At 40.9% G+C, this 12,056-nt stretch overlaps 1 long non-coding RNA gene across 2 annotated transcripts in view; it reads left to right on the top strand.

Annotated features, from left to right (window-relative positions):
- Gm35996 overlaps positions 1-12,056 on the top strand; it is a 77,336-nt gene that overhangs the window by 45,619 nt on the left and 19,661 nt on the right. For both annotated transcript variants that reach the window (XR_001781659.1, XR_875072.1), the window contains exon 3: positions 5,673-5,847. This is a non-coding gene — a long non-coding RNA (predicted gene, 35996). The remainder of the gene's footprint in view (positions 1-5,672; positions 5,848-12,056) is intronic.

The following is a 12,056-nucleotide window of genomic DNA, read 5'->3' as shown; positions in this document are numbered from 1 at the left end:
GTAATATTTGAGTTACTCACATACTATGACAATTTCCAGTCGCATTTGTTGTCTTGCGAATGACATAACTGCATTGTTCTTCACAGCATTGATGCTAAATAAAACTGTATTCATTAACACATTTGATTTACCCATCCACCCACTGACAAGGAGCTAGGACTTTTGTATCACTCCGTTATTGTGAATACTGCCATAGTTAATATTGGTGTTAACATTGCTCCATGTTAGGTTGCTCTAGGGTCCATTGGTACATTGAGGGTGCTATGCCTGGCCATATGGTTGGCTTTAGGTTTTTAAGGATGTGCATATTGATTTCCATAGCGACTGGCCTAATTTCCATTTACCAGCAGTGTCTAGATTTCCTTTTCTCATTCTTCTGTCCCATTTTTTTTTTTTTTTGGACCAACACGCTGACTACCTTCCATTTGCATTTCCCTGGTGGCTAACCATGCTGACCGCTTTCTCCTGCTTGCTGGTCATTTACACTCTGACATTTTGTGCTGTCTGTCCATTTCACTAGTCGTGTATTGATTAGACTCATTGGCTTATTACTTTGTTCAGAGTTCTTTATAGATCCTAGATATTAATCGTCTATAAAATGCACAGATAGTAAAGGTTTTCTCCCATTCGATACTGGTTTTCCCATATTTTTTCCCTTTGCTGCACAGGAAACATTACTGTGATCCAATGTGTTGGTTCTTGGTGTTACTTTCTGAGCTACTAGAGACCTTCTCAGAAAGTGTTTGCTTATGGATGCGTCTTCAGCTCTGTTCTCTTAGATTTTACCTTAACAGGGTAGAGGTTCACATCTTGTAGAAGGCTTTTGGTTCATTTTGAATTGAACTTTTTTTTTTTTTTTTTTGTACAGAGTGAGGGGTAGTAATTTAGATTTGTTCTACCTGTGGCTATCCAGCTTTCTCAGTACAATTCAATGAAGAAGATGCCTTTTCTCCAAAGTATGTTTTTGGACCTTTAAAAAAGGTCTGGTGGATGGAGCTGTGTGGGCTTGTTTTTGGTTCCCTTATTCTGTTGTATTGATCTGCACATCTGGGTTTATGTGAGTAGCGTACTAATTTTATTACTATGCTTGTGCATTATAACATGAAATCAAATGTAATACGATTAACATTGTTCACTTAAGAAATATAAGCATGATAGAAAGCTCCATTTTATGATCACATCTAGACTTCACTCATTTTTACCCAGTAGCCAGTGCCTAGACCCATAGGAATTTATGTGTAGGAGTAGTTTTATATTGGCAGTGACTTTGTGCTTTTTCTGTGGTTCAGTGACCCTCCAGAGTTTTATGTAAAAGTCAGGTCACAACAATACAAAAGAGTTTGTGTTAGGTGAAAGAAAAGATTCTCTCTCTCTCTCTCTCTCTGTCTCTCACTGTTGCTCTCTATCTCTTTCTGTCTCTGTCTCTCTCTGTGTGCATGCTCACACATGCACCAGCGGACAACTTTCAGTGTTACATTTAAGTCTCTCTCCATCTTTCTTTTTCCCCTAAGACAGTGTCTCTTTGGCTTGAAACTAGCCAAATATGCTTAGCTGTTCAACCACAGTCTCAGTTTCTCCCTTTTTCTGTCTCCTCAGCACAGGGATTACAAGTGGGCCAACTCAGCTGTTTTCTCTTTTAAACATGGGGATTAAATTCAGGTCTTCATTCTCTCAAGGAAAGTACTTTACAGACTGAACCATACCCAAGTCTTTATTTTTTGTTATATATAGTTTCTTTGTTACTGTGTTGGAACAAATACGTTACTGGCACATTAAGCTTGTTACCTTGTCAAGTTTTGAACTAGTTAAGAAAAACAACTACTTCTGAGGATGTCTAGACATTTAATTTTTCATTTAAAAGGCAAACAATTAATATTTGCAAGGCACTAGAGAGATGGCTCAGTGGTAAAGATCACAGGCTTCCAGAGGACTTGGATTTGAATCCCAGCACCCACACAGTAGTATGCCACTAACTGTAATGACAGTTTCAAGGTACCCACTGCTTCCTTCTGGATTTACCAGTTATTGCTGGTGCAGAGTTATACATACAGGCAAAATACTCATAGGCATAAAAAGTGAAAAGCAAATGATATGTATGAAAATATGTTGAGTGGAAATAAAAAAGTAGTACCCCCTATGGGGAAAAAATCCCCACAAAAACAAAAAGCCAGACAAACAAAATAGACAAAACAAAACAAAGTGAAAAACTGAAAAACAAACAAACAAACAAACAAACAAAAAACCCAAACAAAAACAAAAACACAAACCCCTTTCCAGCTTCTAGAAGACAGAAAAACAAAGTCATTTGCTCTTCTTCTGGAATTGAAATGACCATGACCAAGGTTGGCTAGGGAAGGCATGCAGTGAATGTTTTCAATCGTTTTATTTTCTGACTCAAGCTAGTCGTTCTTTCTTGGCACGAGCCAAAGCTAAGAGGACCCCTCACAAAATCGTAAGAAATGGGAGTAGGCACACAGCTCTGGCACAGATGCTGCCTTCCACGGTTGTAGAAAATGGGACGGTGGGCGTTAAGCTTTGGGGATTTTTGATCCATCCTACCCCACAGTAAAGCTTTAACTAATAATAACATACTTAGAAGGTGCATACTCTCAAAACGAGAACACGATTAAATTTGATATAGACTAATATCATATTTCATTATTCATAAATCCTGAAGAGAGCTGAATCCTTCCATTCACCTGGCTGCTATTCATTCCGTAGAGGCTTATATAGAGGACATAGTCACAGTGACGTTCTTTTTGGTTTTGGCATATGTAGACTTTAAGTTAGAAATCACAAAGGGAAACTGGGTTACACCATTCAGACCATGTTCTGTATAGGTTGGGGAATAGAGCCGCAGGGTGCAAAGATAGACTCAACCTCAGAGGTATCTGCTGTTAGACTGTGGATAAAGGGCTGGAGCAAAGCACTTACCATACGTGCATGAGGGCCTGTGTCTAGAGCCCTAAAGCTCATATAAAACCACAAGGCATCCTGGGCTGTAATCTTGAAGCTCCAATGTCAGGAAGGGAGGTATAGATGGGAGAGTCCTTGGAACCTCTTAGACCAACTAGCCTGGAATACACAGGGGCAGACAAGTGACCTTGTCTCAAACAAGATAAATGGCAAGAGTGTAACCTTAGATTGTCCTCTGGCCTTTACACACACACACACACACTGTGGTAGATACACACTCATAAGCATGAACACACACAGACATACAAATATAAAGTTTAAAAATGTGCATAGAAATGCAGAGCTAACTAACCCTAATTATGCCTACTTTAGCTAGTGAAGGGTGAGATTTATTGTTGTGTGTAAGGCTGCTTTCTGGGCACTCCGAGCTATCAGATAACCACTGAATCACAGCTTTGGAGTCTTCCAATGTAATTATTGCACATTCACTCATCTGCTTTGTGGTATCCGTGGATCTTTGGCTTTAGCCTTAGACGACAGAAGCTCCTACTAGAGTGCTGACCACAGGGGGCCCAAGGTTCTGCATGATGGCTTTGGTCTTAGTGTCTTGGGATGTGCTCCTGCTTAGCAGGTGGGGAGGGGGAGATGTGAGAATCCTCACTTCGGAGGAGACTAAAAATTTGACAGGAATGAGGTTGGTGTCAGCACGGTGGCTGCGAAATTAGAAAATCCTGTGGGCATGGTGACAAGGGATGAGTTTATTAAGCTATTACTGTTATTTTATGAGGAAATACAGGAAAAAAAGAACAGGAACGTATTCACAGAGTGCAATATATTTGCATGAAAATAGGGGAAATACTTCAATGATCGATTTTGTTTACAGACATCCAATTCTATTTTAACACTGGAAGAAGTATTAAGACAGAGGTTAGAATGCAGGCAGAACTACTTTGCATAATTTTCTATGTATGAAATTCTGTTAACACAGTCTAGTCAAATAACAGACTATAGCTCAAATTTCAGGTCCCATGATGCATTAGCTGTCTACGTAGAACAGAGCATCTTGGCCCATAATTCACCCTGTAACTAATCCCTATGCATCATTCTCAGCGACCAATCATATTACAGCTTTGGAAAAAAAAATCTGTTTAACACTTGGCGCATTGCTTATGCAGATTGCACATAGCAGTCGATTGAGTGGTTTCCTTGTTTTTAATGATAAACCTATGTGCATTTCACAAAACTAGATAACAGTAAAGGGAAATTGGCTAACCAAGATAAAACGTCCGGCAGAGAATGAAAAGGGATAAGGCTAGCTCGAAGCTTACTTGGAAAGCAATGACCCGAGACAATGTGAACACAGCCCAACAATTGCCCACCGGGTCCACAATGCACCCAGGAACGGAGCGAACAGGGATTGCTGACATAAATGGATTTGATTATGGACAAAAGATAGAAATGTGAAGAGGAAGTGATGCTAGCAACGCCCCCCCCCGCCCCCCCCTCCCCCAGGAACTTTCCCAGGTATTTCATTATCCTGAGGGCATGATGAAAAAGAATGAGGCCCATCTAAAATTAAAAGAGAATAGAACGTTTCAGTAAGGCATAGTAAAAAAGATATTCAATCTAAATTTGCAATTAGCATCCCAGAAAAGGTAAATTAGAAAAATCATTTCCTTTATGAAAAACTTGATTCCCATGAATTAAAAATGGTCCTATTCTGTGATGGCTGCCTTGGATATAACGTGTCTGTAGATGTGCCCCTAAGCTGACACATGTGCACACCGAGTCTGGGTGACATCAGCAGGTCTTAGCCTAGGGGTCACAGGTAGCCATTGTGGAATGGACAGGATAAGCTTAAAAATGGACTGGAAAGGAACAAGCAGGGCTGGGACAAGAGAAAGGCAAGTGGGCCGTAGCCACACAAATGTAGGCACAGACATCTTTATTCCAATTGTTTGATATTTTTCTTTACATATTTTGTTTGCATTCAATGGAATTGAAAATATAATGGGGTCAGTTCTTACTCAGAGGAGCTCAATCTTTTGCCCACACAAAAATCCATAGGTGATTGTTTATAGCATTTTAATTTATCAGAGTTAGCTAAACGGGAAGCCTGCATGATGTCCTTAAGACATGAGTAGACGATCCAGACAATTGAGCGTTATTCATTGCTAAAATGGAAACCAAGCACCCTGCCAGGAGAACATATGAAGAAACATCAGTCCATATCACTTAGGGAAGGAAGCCAGACGGCAAAGGCCATTACAGTACGCCTCCCAGTGTGTGATATCCTGGCAAAGGTGAAGCCATGCAGACAGTGAACAATCCCCGATTGTGAGGCGGTAAGGAAAACAAGGTGAGCATGCAGAGTGGAGGGAACTTGAGTGAAGTGGAACACTTGTGCTTTGTTACTCAATAGTGGATACGGGTAGAGTATACAATTGTCCATATCCCAGCATGAGCAGGACCAGAAGGTGAGCCTGAATGCTCACAGGCAAACTTGGGTGCTCTCGATGCATCAGGATCCTTCATTGGTGGCGTCAGCTCACCACTTCTCAGGTCCTCAGGGCACTTCCATCAGGGGAGAAATAATCTCGGTCCTCCTCCTTCAGTATGGAAGGAAACTGAACAAAAGGTAGCTAGGAAACTAAAACAAAAGCTAAGACTATCAAGACTGCTCATATAAGTGTTGTTGGTTTTATGCCCATGATGTCTGACTCGCTCTCTTCTGTTCATTTTCTTGCAACTTTCAGAGTTAACTTTATATTGGCAAGTGCAGATTCGCTAAAAACAGCATGGGAGGTACCTATGAAGAACTCATACTCGTGAGGGAGAGGAAGACTGACGACTGTCCTAATGCACTTTGTCACCCGGAGTTCAAAACACAAGGACTGGTCGTGGATCTGTCTTTGCTGCAATGACCTGGGGGTGTGTATCATCAGCCTTTGTGGATAAATCAGAGAAGGAGAATTCGACAGGATTCTTTTCTTTTCTTTTCTTTTCTTTTCTTTTCTTTTCTTTTCTTTTCTTTTCTTTTCTTTTCTTTTCTTTTCTTTTCTTTTCTTGTTTCTATCTACTATCTATCTATCTATCTATCTATCTATCTATCTATCTATCTACCTATCTATCTATCTTCCTCCCTCCTCTTCTCTTCTCTTCTCTTCTCTTCTCTTCTCTTCTCTTCTCTTCTCTTCTCTTCTCTTCTCTTCTCTTCTCTTCTCTTCTCTTTTGTTGTTGTTGTTGTTGTTGTTGTTGTTGTTGTTGTTGTTCTTCTTCTTCTTCTTCTTCTTCTTCTTCTTCTTCTTCTTCTTCTTCTTCTTCTTCTTCTTCTCCTCCTCCTCCTCCTCCTCCTCCTCTTCTTCTCCTCCTCCTCTTCCTTTCCTTTCCTTTCCTTTCCTTTCCTTTCCTTTCCTTTCCTTTCCTTTCCTTCCCTTCCCTTCCCTTCCCTTCCCTTCCCTTCCCTTCCCTTCCCTTCCCTTCCCTTCCCTTCCCTTCCCTTCCCTTCCCTTTCCTTTCCTTTCCTTTTTCAGTGCTGTAACCATAGGTATATGACATCACACTTGGCTTTCTCTTTGCTTCTCCCCTTGCATCCTCTCTGCACCTCCTCCTCAGCTCCCCTCCACTGATTTTTCTTTTTAAAAAATTCTATTTTTTGAGGTTATAACATAATTGGATTATTTCACCCTTCTCATTCCTCCAGCAAAACCCTCCCATGTACACTTCCTGATCTCTTTCAAATTCATCTTTATATTTCATTAGTTATTGTTATATACATGTTATATATGCATATATAGTCTAAATGCATAAATACAATCTGACCAGTCTATAGAATCTATCTATCTATCTATCTATCTATCTATCTATCTATCTATCTATCTATCTACATATATAGATATATATATGTGTGTGTGTGTGTGAACTGGGCTGACCCAACTGGATAAACAATCGGTGTGGGACTATTTTTTACAAACTGTTAGAGATTCAACCCAGAGTTTTTTACATGCTAGGTCAGTGTTTTAAAATGAGCTACATCAAGTGTAGGGACTTTAATTTTGTGACGAGCTATATCAGATGTTTGCATATACTTAGAAATTCAGGTAAGGCTGATATCCAGACAGGATTGCTGCCTTTAGCAAGCAAAAATAAAGAATGTCTAATTAAATCTGAAACCTAGATAATTAACAAGTACTTTTCAAAAGGAGTGCATCTTGTGAAGTATTTGGGGTAAACTTATAATGAAAAACCCCACTGCTCACTTGACATCCAATTTTAACTGATCAGTTGACATTTTCCCTGGCATGCCTACAGTTTCCTTGGTTGGAGTTGTTTATAGAACATTAATTCCTGTATTTTCTCTCGGTTACTAATTCACCTTCAGTGTTATTATTCGATGCTGCTGCTATGTACAGATAATTACATAAACTGAAGTGGGGGGGGGGTGACGTTACAAGCCTGTTAGTGCAAGGTAAGAAGGGAGCTTTTGGCAGCACAGAGCAGTGCTGTGGCTGAAGGGTCACATCATAGCTCAGGCATTTCTCAGCCTGTACCTCAATATTCAGTGGGAACCATTATTTTAACATCAAGCTTGTTTGCCTGCAAAGTCTATGAGAAAAGAACGAGTTTTATCTCGGCTCTATCTAAACCTAAGTAACCAAGGAGCCTCCTTCCCCAACCATGGCCCTTTACAATGAGAAGGTAAGGTGTGAGGCAGATTAGCTCTGGCTGGGAACACCCAGGCTTGGCAGACTCCCAACAGTTGTGGGGTTGCGGTGCTGGCAGGATGTCCCACGAAGCCAAACAGGCAGGATTCGAAACCAGTAGTAAATTGGAGGAGCTTTGGAGGAAGGTTGATTTAGATTCCTGACCATAATAAAGATGTGTAGCAAGGCTCCAGATACATATGTAGCAGAGATGGCCTTATCTGACATCAAAGGGAGGGAAGGCCCTTGGTCCTGTGGAAGCTTGATGACCCAGTGTAGGGGGATGCTGGAGTTGTGGGGCAGGAGTGGGTGAATGGGTGGAGGAGCACCCTCATAGAAGCAAAGGCGATGGAGGATGGGATAGGGGGTTTGTGGAGGCATAACGGGGAAGGAGGGTATCATTTGAATTGTAAATGAATAAAATGATTAATAAAAAATAATGAAAAAAAAGAGAAAAACTAAAACCCATTAAGCATTCAGAGGTGGCTGATGAAAAAGCTATAAAAGTTCTCCAATCAACCTCACAAAGTTACAAGTGAGTTGCATAGTGGGTGTGGGTAAAAGAAGCCTATGGGATGGATGACAGCAAAGGTATCAAATATGAGTAATTCTACTCTCTCTCTCTCTCTCTCTCTCTCTCTCTCTCTCTCTCAAACCTGCATTCATGTATATACACCACACATGTGAGTGCAGCTATAGTTATTTCAAATGAACATTGTTTTCACAGAAAACAAAAAAAATAAGGAAACACACGGCATTTTAAGGTCTATGATTATAAAATATTTGAAGCACTTAGAAAACCGGAACCCTGTTTAAAGGAATTTTGAAGTTTGGGTAAAAGACATCGTTTAGAGTCATCTGAGGAAGTGCAGCTCTCAGTGATGGTTTGAATAAGAGTGGCCCTCATAAGCTCTCAGGTTTGAATGCTTGCTCCTTAGGAAGTGAGTGGCACTACCTGACAGAATTGATAGGTGTAGCCTTGTTGGTGGACTTGTCTTACACGCGTTCTCGAGACTGGCCAGGAAGAACGCAACAAACCAGAATCTTCTGCGGCAAAACTTTATTGCTTACATCTTCAGGAGCAAGAGTGCAAGAGCAAGAGCGCAAGAGCTTTATTGCTTACATCTTCAGGAGCAAGAAGCAAGAGAGCAATAGTGCAAGAGTGCAAGAGAGAGAGAGAGCAAGAGAGAGAAAAAGAACAAGAAAGCAAGAGAGCAAGAAAGCAAGAACAAGAAAGCAAGAGTGCAAGAGAGCAAGAGCAAGAGTGCAAGAGCAAGAAAAAGAACAAGAACAAGAAAGCAAGAGCGCAAGAGAAAGAATGGCAAAACCCCGTTCCTTTTAAGGAGAATTATCCTCCGCCTAGGACGTATTACTCCCTGATTGGCTGCAGCCCATCGGCCCAGTTGTCATCACGAGAAAGGCAGAACACATGGCGGGAAAACTGCCCCTGCACGTGTGCAGATTATGTTTACCACTTAGAACACAGCTGTCAGCGCCATCTTGTAATGGCAAATGTGAGGGCGGCTTCCCACAGACTTGTGTCTCTGGGGATGAGCTTTGAGGTTTGAAATGTTCAAGCCAGACCTAGTCTTTCTTTCTCTGTCTCTCTCTTTCCTCGTTTCTCTCTATGTCTGTTTCTCTCTGTGTCTGTCTCTCTGTGTCTCTCTGTCTCTGTCTCTCTCTCTCTCTCCCTGATGCCTGATGATATGGTTGTAGACCTCTCAGCTCTTCCTGTAGCACTATGTTTTTCTGCGTGTCACCATGCTTCCTGCCATGATGACAGTGAACTAAACTTCTAAAACTGTAAGCCAGCCCCATTAAAGGTTTTCTTATATAAGAGTTCTATGGTTTTTGTGTTTCTTCACAGAAGTAGAATACTGACTAAGACACACTGTAATCTTAAATTGGGCTGCTTGGGTCTTTGTGTGTGGTCATGTTATGTGTTCTCTATGTAGAGGCACATGTATGAGCACAGATGTGCATGTGAGCACAGGTGTGTATAGGGGTGTGCATGTACATGTGGGAACATGTATATATGTGGGAGTACAAGTATGCATGTAAGCTCATGTGGGCGTGTGTGCACTGTGTGTGTGGAGACTCTCCACCTTATATTTGAAATCAGCATTTCTCACTGAATGCTCATTCTTTGGCCAGACCTAGCCAGCTCACTGTAGAATCCCCATTCTCAACCTCTCAAGGGCTGGGACAGGTTGGGTACCGCCTGGATCCAGCTTTTAGTGGATTCTGGTTGCATAATCTCTGGTTTTCATGCATGGCAAGTCCTTTCCATACTTAACAGTTTCCCCAGTCTCAGTCTCCTAGTCTTGAGCTGCTGTAACAATAGATCAGTCTCCAGTGTGGCTGCTTCATTAACTCCTACAGGAATGTGGGGAAAAAAAACAAACAAAAACAAAACCAAAATTAAAAAAAAAAAAAGCTTCATTTAAATCAATTCAGTTAAACTCAGAAAAAAAAGTTCACTGTTCTGTGTACTTTACAATAATGAAGTCAGATCTTCCCTCACAGAAACCATGCTGGTGATGGCTAGACTGATGGTTTTGGTTTACCTATATTCTAGTATCTATAAACCTTCATAGTGCTTTGATAAAGAATGTGTACCCCAGAAGAGGTTGATTAGCCATTGGAGGATTAAAACTCATTAAGTGTTCAGGGGTAGTTGAGAAAAAGGCTATAGCATCTCTTTGTGAGTCAACCTCACTACGTCACAAGTAGGTCTTCGTAGTGGGTGTGGGCAAAACAAGCAGTGTTCAGGGCCTGTGGGATGGGCTGAAATACTGTGCCTTGCCACCTGTGACGTTTGATGACTGAGCTCTAAGATAGAAACACCTAACATCCCACTTCTGGGTTGCACTGTATTGTGGGATGCTGGCCAGGCTTGGGAATAGCTGTATGGGAGAACTCTGCTGTTGGGGGTTCTGGTTAGCCTGTTAGCTGAATTTCATTGTTTTGACATTGCCCAAACTATTCCAAATGAACAGAAGGGGTGAAGCTGTGTCTGCCTGTGGGTCAAATCATGAAGACTTAGTTTGTTTTTCAGAACATGCACAAGACTATATGGGACTATACATGGGACTTGCTTGTATTTCCTTTTTGAGTTAAAGGTTGAATTAAGTCTGTCCGAATATTCTTTTATTATAAAACATCTTACAGCTTTAAAATCATGGGAGAGAAAACTAATAGCCCTCACCTCCCTGATTTTGTTGGTAACAGCAATATCTACCCTAGGGGCGGGGGTCGGGGATCAGATATTCACAAAGGGCTTTCCATCAGTGTGCTATGTCAATACATACTTCAGGGAAATTTCTCCTACAGTTGCACTCAAGGGGAAAGACTGCAAATTAAGAGGACCATGACTAGATTATATGATGTGGTATATTTCTAATTATTTTTCCACCCTTAGATAGACCTTCTGAAATGTATTTAGTGTTTGAAGAATTTTCAAAAGAATTTCCCCCTTTCATGCTTTATCTACCATGATACCTTTTTTTTTTCCTTTTCCCTGCGAGCAATGTCAGAGAAGGGTATTTTCAAAGAGGATTCTGTTGCAATGATTAAAAGAAACATTTGTAGGTCAGAAAAGTAGTTTTCTGGGAAAGACAGGTGGTGCTGAGACAGAGGTCATCCAGAGGGTGAGCCAGAGAGTTCCTGTACCTCTGGGAACAACACATTCAAAACCACGGTCTATAAAGTACCCTGTCTGCTATCCACATACACTTGATGGGCATTTATTTGATGATAAAGTAAAATCACATTTTTTCCAGATGCAAATAAAAACATGTTGCTTGCAGATTGGAGCCATGGGAACACTAGAGAAAGACAAGGAAAACAAACTCATTTAACTAATACAGCCACTAAAAAGAGAGAAGAAAATTGTTCCATTGAAATGTGTTTGTTTTTCAGAGCCCTGACCCTTATGCTTACATTTGATGAGAGGCATGGTGAGTTTCTGGGAAACAACTAGCCCTGCAAACTCTTCCCATTGCTTAAATGCTCAGTGTCTCAGAACAGGGAAGATGTGACTTATCATCGTGTGTCTTCATTCCTTCCAGAAAATGGATCATATCCGTGCTTATAGCTTGCAAATAACACATTTACAAGCACTTCATTTATTGGAAGCAGGTAATAAAAATGAAATTTCCCTTAACCGTCGGTATCCTGGCATTCACAGAAATGAAGTAGTGCCATCAGTTAGGCGAACTAGAAGAAGGCTACGTGCCAAATGGTGTGAGCTTAAGTAGTACAAAGAGCAATGTCAAAGTGGCTCAAGCAGGAATATGCAAATTTCCATCAAAAGATGGGAAGAAGACAATTCTTTTTACAATAAGTACCTTGAAGCTGGGCTTCACATGACCAGCTCAGATATAGGCAATAAAAGCTAACAGTCTGTGCAATCCAAATTGCTTTGAATAATTTGTA

The sequence above is a fragment of the Mus musculus genome, chromosome 15 (assembly GCF_000001635.26).
Source record: "Mus musculus strain C57BL/6J chromosome 15, GRCm38.p6 C57BL/6J".
In the NCBI taxonomy this organism is placed as follows: domain Eukaryota; kingdom Metazoa; phylum Chordata; class Mammalia; order Rodentia; family Muridae; genus Mus; species Mus musculus.
This window is presented reverse-complemented; position numbering and strand designations above follow the sequence as displayed.